The 15,794-nt window shown below is 48.8% G+C and overlaps 1 pseudogene; it reads left to right on the top strand.

Moving 5' to 3' along the window:
• Positions 1–660: 660 nt before the first annotated feature.
• The window catches only part of LOC147124927 (uncharacterized), a 164,473-nt pseudogene continuing 149,339 nt past the window's right edge, over positions 661–15,794 (top strand).

The raw sequence follows: 15,794 nt of genomic DNA, 5'->3' as shown, positions 1-15,794 counted from the left end.
TTTTTTTAAAAATCACATTTTTTATAAATTGCATGAAATAACTATTTTAAACAATAATTTAAATTTTTTGAAAAAAATAATTTTATTTTCTAACAGTGCTAAAAATAAACTTAACTTTTGTAGGAACGGTAGTTCCTATCTGAATAATTGCAGTTCAACTCAGTAAATCAAAACAACAAAGTTTAATAACAACGATGTTAACTAGTAAACTACAGGAGAAGATGTATAAAGGTCTTTTCAGGCTGCAAGGCACTCGAAGACTACTGGAAGGTTCTGGAAACTGACGTCATGACGTCATCGCGTTCTTCGCGCCACTGGCGGTACGTGATCGGCGTCATGACGTCATCACGCAGAGTATAGGAAGGTACATACAGTATAGTTAACAAACAGTTTAAAGGTGCAGTACGTGGCTACACTACAATGCAGTTAAAGAGATTATTCTCAAATGTTCTAAGTCTCTTAGTGGCTCCGCCACAGGCGCCCCCCCCAGAATGCTCTTTAACAGACAGTGTCAAAAGAACAGGAGGCTTGATAAGCCTGGTCGAGCGACGGCGAAACTCAGGCAGCGGGAATGGAGCATTGAAGGACGAGTCGGTTCTTGGCTGCGTCTGGAGCGGCACGACAGGCGTGGAGGAAACAAGAGGTGATAGTGTAGGCGACATGGAAACCGATGCAGGCTTCACTGGCGGGCTGGTGCCGAGCTGGTCCGGCGGTCAACGGAGGTCAACCACGGCGAGGCGGTTGAGCAGCAACGACTGGTTCACTTCGATCGAGATGGGCCGGTTTAAGTCGGTCGATAGAGATGGTATCTGGTTTGCCACTGACGTCCACCGTGAAAAATTTTTCACCCGATGAGATGACACGAAATGGTCCAGCATAAGGTGGTTTTAACAGGCCTCTGTGAGCGTCCTGCCGAATAAAAACATACTCAGAGCTCATGAGCTCTGCCGAGACGTGAGGCCTCTGTAGGTTGTGATTCGAGGTTGGAATAGGCAGGAAATTCTTGGCCACCTCCTGATGCTGGAGGAGCTGCTGAGCCGCAGACCACGATTCCGTGTGTGAAGGGATAAAGTCACCTGGTACCCAAAGTGGCTGGCCGTAGACTAACTCGGCCGATGAAGACTGGAGATCATCCTTGGGGGCTGTTCGAAGGCCTAGTAACACCCAGGGGAGCCTGTCCACCCAGTTGGAACCACGCAAGCTGGCCCGGAGCGACGCCTTGAGCGACCGATGGAACCGCTCGCACAGGCCATTTGCTTGCGGATGGTATGCGGTGGTGCGGTGCAGCTTGGCACCCAAATCTTGCGCGACTGCTGTCCACAACTCTGACGTAAATTGTGGGCCTCTGTCAGAGGAGATGTCGGATGGTACCCCGAACCGAGCTACCAACGATGAAACGAATGCCCTGGAGACGTCTGATGCAGTAGTAGCACTCAATGGGATCGCCTCTGGCCACCTGGTGGTATGGTCCACTACCGTCAGGAGATGTGTGAAACCTCGCGAAATGGGAAGAGGACCCACTAAGTCCACGTGTCCGTGGTCGAAACGGCGTTCTGGCACCGGAAATTCGGCCAGTGGAGCTTTGACATGGCGATTAACTTTTGCTTTTTGACAATCCACGCAATGCTTTGTCCAGTCCCGGACGTCCAAATGCATTCCTTTCCAGACAAATTTATGGGACATTAGCCATTGTGAAGCATGCATCCCTGGGTGCGATAAACCATGTATGGCCTGGAAAATTTTCTTACGCCATTCCAACGGCACAATGGGCCTGGGCACTCCCATGGATGTGTCACACAAAAGCGTGGTTCCCGCCGCCTGGAACTTAACATCAGCCACCTGCCAACTGGAAGGCGTGGTCCGGTATGCCTGTACTTCGGGATCTGCCAGCTGCTCTTTTGCCAACCCAACGAAATCGATACCCAGGTGGACTGCCTGGGCTGGAGAATGGGAGAGACAATCGGCCACGAGATTATCTTTGCCGGACACGTGCCTTAGATCTGTTGTAAACTCGGATATAAAGGTGAGGTGGCGCTGCTGGCGGGCTGACCAAGGCTCTGTCGTTTTTGCCATTGCGAACGTAAGTGGCTTGTGGTCCACGAATGCAGTAAACGGACGCCCTTCTAGGAGAAAACGGAAGTGTCGGACGGCTAAAAACAGGGCCAACAACTCCCTGTTGAAAGTGCTATATTTTTGCTCGTTCTTGCAAAGCTGGTGGCTGAAGAATGCTAACGGCTGCCATGCACCATCGACCCATTGCTCTTGAACTGCCCCGATAGCATAATCGGAGGCATCTGTAGTGAGGGCGATGATCGCGCCCAGTAACGGGTGAGCAAGCATGGTTGCATCTGCCAACGCCGCCTTGGTGTTAAGGAACGCCTGGTCCATCGGCGGCGTCCAAGTGATAGCGTCCTTTCCCGACTTCCCTTTGAGCGCTTCGTACAGCGGCTGCATCAACTGGGCTGCCTTGGGGACGAACCGGTGATAGAAATTCACCATCCCCAGAAACTCTTGCAGGGATTTGACTGTGTGAAGCCGTGGGAATGCTGCAACTGCCTCTACCTTGGTAGCTAGTGGGACGGCGCCGTCCGAAGTGATCTTGTGTCCCAGGAAATCGATGCTGGATAATCCAAACTGGCATTTGGCGGGGTTGATGATGAGGCCGTGCTGGCTGAGATGGGCAAAAAGTGTGCGCAAATGCTGTAGGTGTTCCTGCGAATCTCTACTGGTGATGAGAATGTCATCCAAGTAAACAAAAAGAAAGGGCAAATCTCGTAACACAGAGTCCTTGAGCCGTTGGAAGGCCTGCGCTGCATTTTTCAACCCGAAAGGCATTCGGAGGAATTCAAAAAGTCCGAACGATGTGATGACCGCCGTTTTGGGGACATCTTGCGGGTGTACAGGGACTTGGTGGTAACCGCGGATGAGATCCACCTTGGAGAAAACAGAGTTGCCAGCCAGATGGGCCGAAAAGTCCTGAATATGAGGTATTGGATACCTGTCCGGTGTAGTGGCTTCATTTAGACGTCGGTAATCCCCGCAAGGTCGCCAGCCACCGCCTGGTTTGGGGATGATATGCAGTGGGGAGGACCAAGGGCTATTGGAGCGTTGGACAATCCCGAGGCATTCCATGGTGTGAAACTCGGCTTTTGCCGCTGCAAGCTTACCTGGTTCCAACCGACATGCCCGGGCATAAACCGGCGGTCCTTTCATCGTGATGTGATGCACCACTCCGTGCCTCGTGACTGCTGCCAAAAAAGTAGGCCTGGTGAGCTCTGGAAACTCCCCGAGCAGGCGCGTAAACCAGTCCTGTGCTGCAAGCGTACAGGCAATCGACCAGGACATGGTGGTGCTGCGATGGCACAGCAGTGCGTGGAAGGTGGATGCATTTATGAGTCGGCAGTGTTGGACGTCGACCAGAAAGCCATTGGAGCAGAAAAAATCGGCCCCCAGGATAGCCTGCGAAACTTTAGCAACAGTAAAGTCCCAAACAAATCTCTGACCGCTGAAGGTTAAATTGACTGTCCGTTTTCCGAACGTGCGGATATCCGCGCCATTAGCTGCCTCGAGGGGTAGACCGCGCCCGCCGGATTGCAGATCTAGCCTTGAAGCTGGCAGAATACTGCACTGGGATCCAGTGTCGCACAAAAATCGTCGCCCTGTCATGGAATCCGTGATGTACAGCAGCTTTACCGCCGAACCAACCGCCATGGTGAAGTGGACGTTTTTTTTAGACCCAGTCGGTTTTTGCCGAAGGGCGCGGGCTTGGTGAAGTTTTTTTTTTTGGCGAGAAACTGCAGGGCGGGCGGCAGCATCGAGCTTTGGTGCCAAAACGGGCATGGTGTGCACACCAGCCTGCAGAAGGAGGGCTGGGCTGTGCCCGCGTGGGTGAAGGGCGCCTCGTGGCTGCACAATACTGCTGCGCAACAGTAAAAAACTTGTCTGCCTCAGCCGCAAGTTCTACACAGTCCGTGATCGGAGAATTGGCCAGGGCCGTCTGAATCGGTTCTGGTAGCTGGTTAAGGAAAAGTTCGCGGAACAAAAAACATTGGGGCTCCGAACCCAAAAGAGTGAGCATCTGGCTCATCAGTTCAGAAGGTTTTGAGTCCCCGAAGCCGGGCATAGCAATAAGCCTGCGTGCGCGCTCCAACTTATTGAGACCAAACACCTGTAGCAAACGACTTTTAAGAGCCTCATACTTGCCCCGTTCTGGTGGATTGCCCAGGAGGCTGCCGACCCACGAGGCCGTGGTGCTGTCGAGAGCAGAGACCACGTGAAAATAACGGGTCGAATCCGCTGTAATCTCTCGGAGTGAGAACTGGGCTTCTGCCTGGAAGAACCATGCTGATGGCTGTTCCCAGAACTGTGGAAGTTTGAGGGCGACGGCGTTCGTGTTCATTCTTGAATCTCAGCGAAAGTTGTTCGATGAGATCAGGCTCACCAATGTAGGAACGGTAGTTCCTATCTGAATAATTGCAGTTCAACTCAGTAAATCAAAAGAACAAAGTTTAATAACAACGAGGTTAACTAGTAAACTACAGGAGAAGATGTATACAGGTCTGTTCAGGCTGCAAGGCACTCGAAGACTACTGGAAGGTTCTGGAAACTGACGTCATGATGTCATCGCGTTCTTCGCGCCACTGGCAGTCACGTGATCGGCGTCATGACATCATCACGCAGAGTATAGGAAGGTACATACAGTATAGTTAACAAACATTTTAAAGGTGCAGTACGTGGCTGCACTACAATGCAGTTAAAGAGATTATTCTCAAATGTTCTGAGTCTCTTAGTGGCTCCTCCAGACCTTTCACAGAATCACAGAATCACAGAAACCCCACAATGCAGATAGAGGCCATTTCGGCCCATCGAGCCTGCACCGACACATATCCCACCCGATCCCCGTAACCCCTACACCAACACATATCCCACCCTATCACCGTAACCCCATGTATTTAATCCCCCTAACACTAAGGGTCAATTTATCATAGCCAATCAACCTAACCCGCACATCTTTGGACTGTGGGAGGAAACCGGAGCAACCGGAGAAAACCCACGCAAACATGGGGAGAATGTGCAAACTCCACACAGACAGTCGCCCGAGGCCGGATTCGAACCCGGGTCCCTGGCGCTGTGAGGCTTTAAAGTATTTAAAAATAATAAACCTGTGGAAAAAATGTTTTAATTTTAATTAATTCACCACTTACCTCGTGAAAAGCAGGCCTTATGCCTGCTTTTTATATGTCTAACTTCTGGAGACTTACCCTCCCGGGAAAACCTGTAAAAAAAAACAAAGTTCAATGCGCAGGTGCAGCCTCTCCCACGCATGTGTTCGACCTCTGAGCCCCTGCTTTCAGGGAAACGGAAGTGCCGGTTTCCCGCGCATGCGCAGTGCATGCAGGAAACCGGCACTTCCATTGGGCTTATGGGCGAGTACCCCGTGCGTACTCACCCGTGGAGACCCGAATTTCTGGGCCATTAACTCTGTTTCTCTCTCCACGGATGGTGCCTAACATGCTGACTATTTCCAGCATTTTCTGTCTTCTGCCTTTAACCTCCAAAGCTTTGCAAACATCCAGCAGCACTCCCTGCACTATTTAACAATGTTTTAAATCTATTGCACCAAGCAACTACTTCAATAAGTTATAAAAATGTCTAAAAGCTGAAATCCAAACTTACCTGAAAGACTCGTGTATCCCTTTAAGAAGCTCTGACAGCATTTCTGCAGGGCTGCTTCACGCATACTTTTCTGTGCGTGGTTAGGACACAGCGTAATGGAGAGCAAGAATGTCCAAATTAGCAGTCGTGGCATCAAATCAGGCATTGCCCTCCTATAGATGTCGCAATATGCCTCCCTGTTAATATCGGGGCCCATGTCTTTGTATACTAGTAATATAAACACTTAACTTAGGACAGTGTATGGCTTTAATTGCTTGATGACTTTTAGCTAAGAAAGTTTATACGGCCAAATTATCTGTGAACTTCCATGGTGAAAAGCTTGGAATTAGCTCCATTTCCCAGCATTCAGCTGCACTACAGATTTCATTTTGTGTGGACAGTTTTCGAACTAAACTCCATTTCAGCTAGTTTACAAAGACTTTCCGCCACGAATCTTGAAGAAATCCTTCGGGCACTTTACGGGCACTGTACCGACATGCGGGTGGCATTGGAAGTTACATTTACAGTGAATATTTTTTGCCACAGCTCGAGGCAGACAGGATGGGCGGGTCGGGTGTGAGCAGTCGGCGTGCTGAGCCGCAACCCCGTTGTTGCTTCCATCCCGCTGCAGAAATTGACTTTGCGCTAATGGGACCTATTAAGCCAGTTCTGCGCGATACCCGGCTCTAATAAATGACACGGGTTTGATGACATCTTCAATGGCGTGTTTTCAACCGGTATATTTAAAGGAGCCATGGCCATATTGCATTTGAAGATTCATCGAGGAGTGTGCAGGCCGCACACTGGAGGTTTTCATTGCTCCAAACAGTTGGAGAGATGGCTGCACAGAGGCAGAGCGCTGTACCAAGTTTCTCCGATGACTCCCTCCATATGCCTGTGGAGGGAGTCAAAGCACGCAGGGAGGTCCTCTTCCCTTCCAATGGGCGGAAGAGACCTCCGCAGTAGACAAAAAGAGCCTGGCTCCAAATTGAAGAGGAGGTCAACAGCAAGGATGTGTTCAGGAGGACCTGGGTGCTGTGGCGCAAACGTTTCAATGATCTGGAAAGGTGAGTACCAAGTACCCACTCAACTTCATCATGCTGTGCCTCTCATCACATCCCCATCACTCTGCCTTCCCAACCCTACTCCTGCACATCCTTACTCACACCCACATACCTTGCACGTCCACCCATCCCTCTCTCTCTATCTACATTATCACATCCCCATCTTACTAACCACCCCTCACACTCACCCTCATCCTAATTCAAGCATACTAAGTAACAACATACAAGGAGGCCACTTGGCATTGTCACTTCACTCCATCATAATCTCCCTCTAAAGATATAACCCATCCATTCCTTACACTCATTCCATCACTCGCACTCAGCCTTCTCTTCTTCCCCTCCTTGGAGAAGAAGAAAGTGCACAATAAGAGGGAGAGGGAGAGAACTGGAGGTGGGCCTCCATCATTTGCCACCCTCACAACAGCAGATTAGGCTATCTTGGAAGTCTTGGGAGTGACCAAGCAGCTGGAGGTGGGAGGCGGAGAGAGGGGGACATCTCAGCAACCTGGTGACAGAAATAAATGTCATACAGCTACATGGCATACATCAGTCACTCATATGGGGACTGGTGTCATCAGCCACTGAATGGTCATCATGTGCATAATGGTATGAGTACCCATTCTTTATATGGTATATCAACTCATCTCTTTACTCTCCCACAGGTCCATCAAGAGCCCCCCCACTCCCCCCGCCCCGCACTGTCCAGGAGGAAGAGGAAAATGACTCCTCAGAGGAGCCTCCAGCCTCTGAGGGTGCAGCATCACCAGATATGAGCGCACCCAGCACCAGCACAGGTACGCACACCTCGGTAGATACCATGTGAGGTAGAGTAGTGTTGTCACCTGGTCCATCACAAGTCACAAGTGAGCAAGAGCAGATGGTGGAGACAGGGACAGCAGTGGAGTCTCCTCGCTGGAGGGTGCAGGACTCTCCCAGCTCTGCTCTGCTGCATGCAGACACTGAACCTTGGGGGCCATCCAGAAAGAGGGCGTTCCTGGAGGTGCAGGAAGAAGTGCAGGAGGCACTGACAGGTTTTGTGACCACGATGTCTGGAAATGTTCAGAGAATGGAGGAGTTCATCATGAGCACCACCGTGTCACAGGCGATGGTGACTTTCGGCTCTTCTATGGATAGGATGGCCACCTGCATGGAGCAGCTAATGCACCACCCGCAGGAGCATATGATATTTATGGAGAATAGATGGCCATCTATGGAGGATAGATGGCTATCTATGGAGCATAGATGGCAGAGGCTCATAGACCTCCTCTCTAGGAGGGATGTCAGTGTAGATGTGAGTCCTCATGGCCCCACTGCTGTGCAGCAAGGTGCCCTCCAGCTCTTTGCTAGCAGGGAAGTGCGGGTGGCCCATGAGAGGGCTGATAGTGAGAGGAGACATGGAAGTGGAGGCTCCTCACAAAGCACTCACACTTCTCCCCCATTGCCACCCCCTCAGTCAAAGCCCCAGATAGCTCCTCGGATCGCAATGGCCGAGTCTGCCCCTGCACAATCGCAGGAGGAGCAAACTTTGGCGGGGCCATCACAGGCTCCAAAACCCAGAGGGCGTCCATCAAGAGTGTCTAAGCAGTCACAGCAGGGAAGTGAGCAGGTTCCTCTACCTCCGCTGAAGCCACAGGGGTAGCACCTCGTAGAAGCACACAGAAGAAAAAGATGGACCATTAGTAGATTCACAAGGGTAGCCACTTGATTGTTTTAGTCAATGTTAATGTCAATTTTCTATTAATGTATTGTCAACCATTAAAATCTTTACTTTCACCACTTTCCCATCTTGGACACGTTTGTGTGCACCTTTGGAAGTGGCTTAGTGAGTTGCAGAGAATGGTGAGACATAATGGTACCTCCAGCAATGGTGGTCATTGTGAAAGGAATGGCCTGGTCATTGCAGGGATTCTTTATGGTGATGCTGTGGGGTGGTGCCTAACGTAAGAAAACTACTAGGCACTTGATCTAAGCTGTAACATTTGCATCTTGAATTATCATTGGCCCGCAGGCATCTGTAAGGAATACCTATTACAGGTAGACTACCTTTTATCCGAACTTCCAAAAACCGAAACCCTCTAAAAACCGAAGGTTTTTTCGTTCAGCGTAAGTCGTGCGCACGACATGACCAGAGTGGCGCACGACCCCGACCCCCGCCGACGACCCCCCGCGGACCCCCCCGCGGACCCCGACCCCCGCCGACCCCCCCGCGGACCCCCGCCGACCCCAACTCCCGCCGACCCCCCCGCGGACTCCCGCCGACCCCCCCCCCCGCGGACCCACCCCCGACAAATTTCCCAGTCTTATAAAATACCTTCCGAAATCTGAAATTTTCCGAAAACCGAAACACGGCTAGTCCTGAGGTTTTCGGATAAAGGATAGTCTACCTCTATATTCACATGTGATCACATGCTGAGTTGTCATTGGCCTGCAGGCATCTGTAAGGACTGCTATTGTTTGGAAGACCCAGGCTAGGGGTCCTAACTCCATCTTGTCCCCACTGTGCTGTATGATTGAGATCACAGACCTAATGCTTCATAAAAGAGTTAAACTGTAATACTCCGTTGTCCTGCAAGTTATTATTTTTGTACAATGTGTGCAAAACAAGACATGGTGTCAGAACAGGGATTTGAAATGGACATCGTTGGAGCTCCCTTGCCTCGAATGGATTGGGAATCTTTGAACTTACATAGAGAATGGTGCAAGTTCAAGCAACATGTGCAGTTGATTGTCTCGGGTCCATTGAAAAGCAAAGGGGAGGAAGAAAGATGCAGCTACCTACTCCTGTGGATCGGAGAAAAAGGGAGAGACATTTTTAACACATGGTCTTTCACTGCGGATGAGCAAAGGCACTGAAAAGTTAGATAGCAAAATACTGCAGATGCTGGAAATCTGAAATAACAACAGAAAATGCTGGAAAAACTCAGCAGGTTAGGCAACATCCGTGGAGAGAAATTTGAGTTGACGTTTCGGGTCGAAACCCTTTTTCAAAATTGGAAAGAAAATAAAATAGATCGAAGGCAGGGCTGCGATCGAACAAAAGAAGTAAACGAGACAATAAAAGGTATTCGAAACCAGGCGAGATGGCAGTAGGCTGTCTTTTGTCTCCACTGGCCTATTACCATCTCGTCTGGTTTCAAATACCTTTTATTGTCTCTTTTACTTCTTTTGTTTGATCGCAGACCTGCCTTCGATCTATTTTCTTTTCTTTCCAGTATTGAAAAAGGGTTTCGACCGGAAACTTCAACTCAAATTTCTTTCCACGGATGTTGCCTGACCTGCTGAGTTATTCCAGCATTTTCTGTTGTACTGAAAAGTTATTTTGACCATTTTGAATCATATGTGATGCCCAAGACAAATACGTTATTCGCTAGGTACAAGTTTCAGGAGAAAGTACAAGGAGCTAGTGAGTCGTTTGAACAGTTCATGACTGAGTTAAAACTGCTGGTAAAAGATGTGAATATGCCGATAAAGATGAGATGGTCAGAGACCGCATCGTGTTTGGAATACATTCAGCTAAAGTGAGAGAGAAACTTTTGAATGTTGGGTCCGGGCTAACGCTGGACAAAGCAATGGAAATAGCTAGATCGCACGAGATAGCCCAAGCACAGTTGAAAACCATAACTGGTGCCACGAGCAGCTCAAGTAAACAGACAGTGCATGCAGTTAATAGGCACACACCAAAGAACACCGACCAGAGAGCGTGTTTCAGAACAGAAAGAGAGTTCTAAAAATGAGCGACACAGACATAAAATGCTTCAAAAACTGTGGATATTGTGGAAACAACTGGCAAGGAGAAAAGGTGCAATGCCCAGCCAAAGGAAGGCAATGTGCTAAATGTGGTAAATGGAACCACTTTGCTAAAGTTTGCAGGACTGTTTTTTGAGAAGCAGCACACACAGTGAGTGACAGCCAAATGCCAGATAGAGAGCCAAATGCAGAGGAACTGTTTATTGATTCTGTGTCACAGAAAAAACAGATTTCAGAGACTGAGCAAGCCTTTGCCGATATTGAGATAGGATAACAGGGCAAAGAGCTTAAGTTTAAACTAGACACTGGAGCTCAGGTTAATGTAATTCCTCTGAGGGAGTATCACAGCTTGAAGGATGAGTGTGAGCTACAGCCCACCTCATGCAGACTGACCAGCTATGGGGGTGAGCAGCTCATTGTAAAAGGCACATGCGTGATGAAATCCAAGTACAAAGAAAGCGACATGATATTGGACTTTTACATTGTTGACACTCAAGCACCTCCAGTGCTAGGTCTAAAGGCATGTTTAGACATGGATCTCATCAAGCTAGTGCTATCATTGACAGCACCAGTGGAAAAGCAGACAGTCATGGAGGAGTTTGCTGACGCTTTCAATGGAATCAGACTATTCCCAGGTGAATGCACTATTCACCTTGACCCAGCAGCAACCACTGTGGTTTGCCCACCGAGAAGGATACCCCTTGCTCTACATAGTCACCTGAAGGAGGAGCTGCAGAGCATGGAGAATACAGAAATCATCGTCCGGGAAACAGAACCGACAGAGTGGGTCAACGCGTTAGTAATGGTTGAGAAACCACGTACAGGCAAGCTCAGAGTCCGTCTCGACCCCAGAGATTTGAACAAGGCTATCAAACACCCTCGCTACCCTCTACCAATGCTAGAAGACATCATACCCAAGCTAGTGGGAGCACGTTACTTCAGTGTAATGGACGCACGATCAGGATACTGGACTATCAATCTCACGGAAGAGTCATCTAAGCTAACAACGTTCAACACACCATTTGGACGCTACCGATTTCTGCGTTTACCATTTGGTCTTATCTCAGCTCAGGATGAATTCCAGCGGAAGATTGACGAAACCTATGAAGGCCTCGATGGAGTAGTCGCAATTGTAGATGACATCCTCATCTATGGCAGGAATAGAGAGAAACATGACAGGAACCTCCGTGCGATGCTACAAAGATCACGGGAGAAAGGTATCCAGCTCAACTCCGAGAAAAGCATAATCGGATCCACCGAGATCAGTTATTTCGGGCATCGCCTCTCAACTGATGGCATTCAGCCGGATCCAGAAAAAATCTCCGCCATCAAGAAGATGGAGCCGCCGAAGAAACGCGCAGAGCTAGAGACAGTACGAGGCATGGTTAACTACTTAGCCAAGTTTGCCCCGAGCCTCTCCGAAATCAACGCACCCATGCGTCAGTTGCTCAAACAATCCAATGAGTTCCATGGGACAAACAACATGACGCAGCATTTCAGAAAATGAAAGACCTAACCACCAGAGAACCAGGACCAGTTCTTGCCTACTTCGACCCCAACAAAGAGCTCAGACTACAAGTGGATGCATCAAAGTACAGACTAGGCGCAGTATTACTGCAAGAAGGAAAGCCCATCGGCTACACTTCCAGACCTCTCACAGACAGTGAAATCAACTATGCTCAAATCGAGAAAGAGCTGTATGCAATTCTGTTTGGATGTAAGCGTTTCCACCAGTACGTCTATGGCCGACAAGTCATTATGGAATCCGACCACAAGCCCCTTGAGTCAATCATGAGGAAACCACTAGCCGCAGCCCCACCAAGGTTACAGAGAATGATCCTTCAGCTACAGAAGTATGACTTCACAATCATTCACCGTCCAGGCAAAGACATTCCTGTCACAGACACGCTTTCCAGAAAGTCTCTTAGCTACCAGGACAGCAGCTTCAGTGAAGGTATGGATGTGCAGGTGCACATGGTGTACAACAGCTTACCTGTGAGTGACTCAAAACTGAAGGAGGTCCGAGCAGGAACAGAGAAAGATGCAAAACTCACACTGCTGAGCAAAGTCATACATGAAGGATGGCCTGAGGAAAGGAGGAAATGCCTTCAGAGCATATCTGAATTCTGGAACCACAGAGACGAACTGTCTCAAATCAATGGAATCGTCTTCAAAGGGGAGAAAATCATCATTCCTACCAGTCTCAGAGAAGAGACGTTGACAAAAATTCATGCTGGACATTTGGGCATGGAAAAATGCAAACAAAGAGCACGTGACATTATGTTTTGGCCCGGAATGTGCAAACACATTGAGGACATTGTCGGAAAATGTTCCATTTGTCTAGAACGCCGCCCATCAAATTTCAAAGAGCCCATGATACCTCACCGTATCCCAGACAGGCCCTGGCAGGTCGTGGCAATGGATCTGTTCACATGGAACAACGAGGACTACATAGTGACTGTTGATTTCTACAGCAGATTTTTTGAACTGGACAAGCTTCACAGCACCATATCTGCAGCTGTGATCCACAAGCTAAAGGTAGCCTTTGCCAGGCATGGCATGGTAGAGACTTTAGTTTCAGACAATGGCCCCCAATACAAATCAGAAGAGTTTGAGTCGTTTGCCAAGGCATGGGATTTCACACATGTCACATCAAGCCCACATTACCCTCAAGGTAATGGCATTGCTGAAAAAACTGTCCAGATTGCAAAAACACTCATGGACAAAGCCAAAGCAGACAAAAGAGGCCCCTACATCAGTCTCCTTGAGTACCGCAACACTTCGGTTGACAACTTCAAGTCACCAGCACAGCTGTTGATGAGCCGCAAACTTCGCTCAATCCTTCCAAGCACCAACCAGCAGCTGCAGCCAGAGGTTGTCAGCTGCAAGCAAGTACATGCAAAATGTGTACAGAGACAGCAACACCAAAAGAGATACTATGACAGGTCAGCTAGACTACTGCCGCCACTGCACAATGGAGAATCCGTCAGAATCCAGGAGCATGACTACTGGAAGCCAGCAGTCATCATCCAGCCAGCTGACACTGAGCGATCGTATCACATCTGCACCCCAGAAGGACAGGTGTACCGCCGCAATCGCAGGCACCTCCTGAACACCAAGGAACAACACCGTCATTCCGACGAGAGGATCAGTTCAACAGAGTGTGATGAACAGAGCAATACACGAAACACATCATACTTCCCTGAACCTAAACCTGAACCAGAATTGTTGACCGATTCAGGAGCATGCTCAGTTCCATACCACACAAGGTCGGGACGCGAGGTCAAGCCTAGAGTTATCCTTGACTTGTGAACTGTCAAAGGGTGTAGGCGGATCGCTGCCCTAAAAAAAAACTGTACATCGTTATTGAAACGTTGAGATGTTTTCAGTGCTAGTTAAATGCTTAGTTTACTTATATGTTGATGCTACTGAGAACATTATGTAGAAGAAATGTTTAAAAGTAAGGCATAACATTTTTCTTTTAAAAGAAAGGGGATGTAACATTTGCATATTGAATTATCATTGGCCCGCAGGCATCTGTAAGGGATACCTATTATATTCACATGTGATCACATGCTGAGTTGTCATTGGCCTGCAGGCATCTGTAAGGACTGCTATTATTTGGAAAACCCAGGCTAGGGGTCCTAACTCCATCTTGTCCCCACTGTGCTGTATGATTGAGATCACAGACCTAATGCTTCATAAAAGAGTTAAACTGTAATATTCCGTTGTCCTGCAAGTTATTATTTTTGTACAAAGTGTGCAAAACAAGACATAAGCGTTAAACAAAGCTTCAATCAACTGTTATACAACATGGAGATCTAGTTGTGTCCTTCACTAGTTCCTGTAAAAGAATGTTCTGAGCAAGCTGGGCCCATGCCCGAGTATTTATACTATCCCTGGACAGCGCCACCAGCAGGCCACCCAGTATTATTTCATAAGTCATTTCCACATGAATGACAAGATTCATGTCAGTGCCCACCTGGCACAGCATGTGGCAGCCATATGGGTGCACTTTGTAAAATTAAGTAAATCTGGACATGATGAGGCTGTCCCTGGCAGCAATGTGCTCGGGTGCTGGTGGGATCTGGCCTGCAGTTCCTTCTGCTCCTCCCTGTCTTTCAGGTGATGCTCCTCCTGCTCGTCCTCCTGAGTGCCTTGCTCCTCATGCAGTGCTAATCCTTGCTGTTGCGCTATGTTGTGCAGGGTGCAGCAGACCATGAGGATTCTGGAGACCCTGGCTGGTGCGTACTGAAGGGCTCCTCCAGATCTGTCAAGGCATCTGAAGTGCATTTCCAGCATGCCTACTGTCTGCTCTATGACACATCTGGTGGAGATTTGGCTTTCATTGTATCTCTCCTGGGCCTCAGTACTTGAAATCCTCAAGGGTATCAAGAGCCACGTCTTCAGTGGATAGCCCTTGTCTCCAAGCAACCAGCCCGAATGTCTGTTTGGAGGAGCGAAGAGCTCAGGGAGGGTGGACTGGTGAAGGACGAAAGAGTCATGGCAGCTGCCAGGGAATTTTGCGCACACATGTATGATGATCTTCCTATGGTTGCAGACCAGCTGCACAATGAAGGAATGGAAGTCCTTGAGATTGACAAAGACTCCTGGGTGATGTGGAGTGCCCTGATGGCCACATGTGTGCAGTCGATGATGCCCTGCACCCATGGGAAGCCAGCCAGAGTGGCAAAGACGAGCGCCCACACTGGCTTCATCAGTGACAAAGTTGATATAATTGGCTGACTTGTCAAACAGGCATCGGTGACCTGTGTGATGTATCTGTGGGTGGCCGACTGCGAGTTGCCACAAATGTCTGCTGCAGGTCCCTGGAAGGAGCCTGAGGTGAAGAAGTTGAGGGCACTGGAGACGTTGTCAGCCACTGGTAAGGCGTGTCAAATAGGGAATGCTGCAGAAACTTCTTTATCCAGAGAGTGGTGGGAATGTGTAACTTGCTACCACAGGGAATGGTTGAGGTGAATAGTATAGATGAATTTAAGGGGAGGCTAAATAAGCATATGAAGGAGACAGTTGTGCTGATAGAGTTAGATAAGGAAAGACAGGAGGAGACTGGAATAGAGCATAAACGCCAACATGGACTGGTTGGGCTGAATGGCATGTTTCTGTGTTGTATATTCTATGTAATTCTATGTAATATAACAGACACTGAGCAGATACTTGAGTGAGCAACGAAATGGGAGATCTACTAGTTATGGGATAAAAATTTTGTATCGCCCCATATGGGGCGTCATTATTGGCGGAGCGCAAAGTTTAGCGCCTGGCGCTAATTATCGCCTCCGACAGCAAACTTGGCTTTTATCGCCCCGG

Source organism: Somniosus microcephalus, chromosome 1 (genome assembly GCF_052327205.1).
Source record: "Somniosus microcephalus isolate GS21.2 chromosome 1, FLI_Smic_1.0, whole genome shotgun sequence".
Classification (NCBI taxonomy): domain Eukaryota; kingdom Metazoa; phylum Chordata; class Chondrichthyes; order Squaliformes; family Somniosidae; genus Somniosus; species Somniosus microcephalus.
Note: the sequence above shows the minus strand (reverse complement) of the source record. Positions and strands in the feature narration are given on the sequence as shown.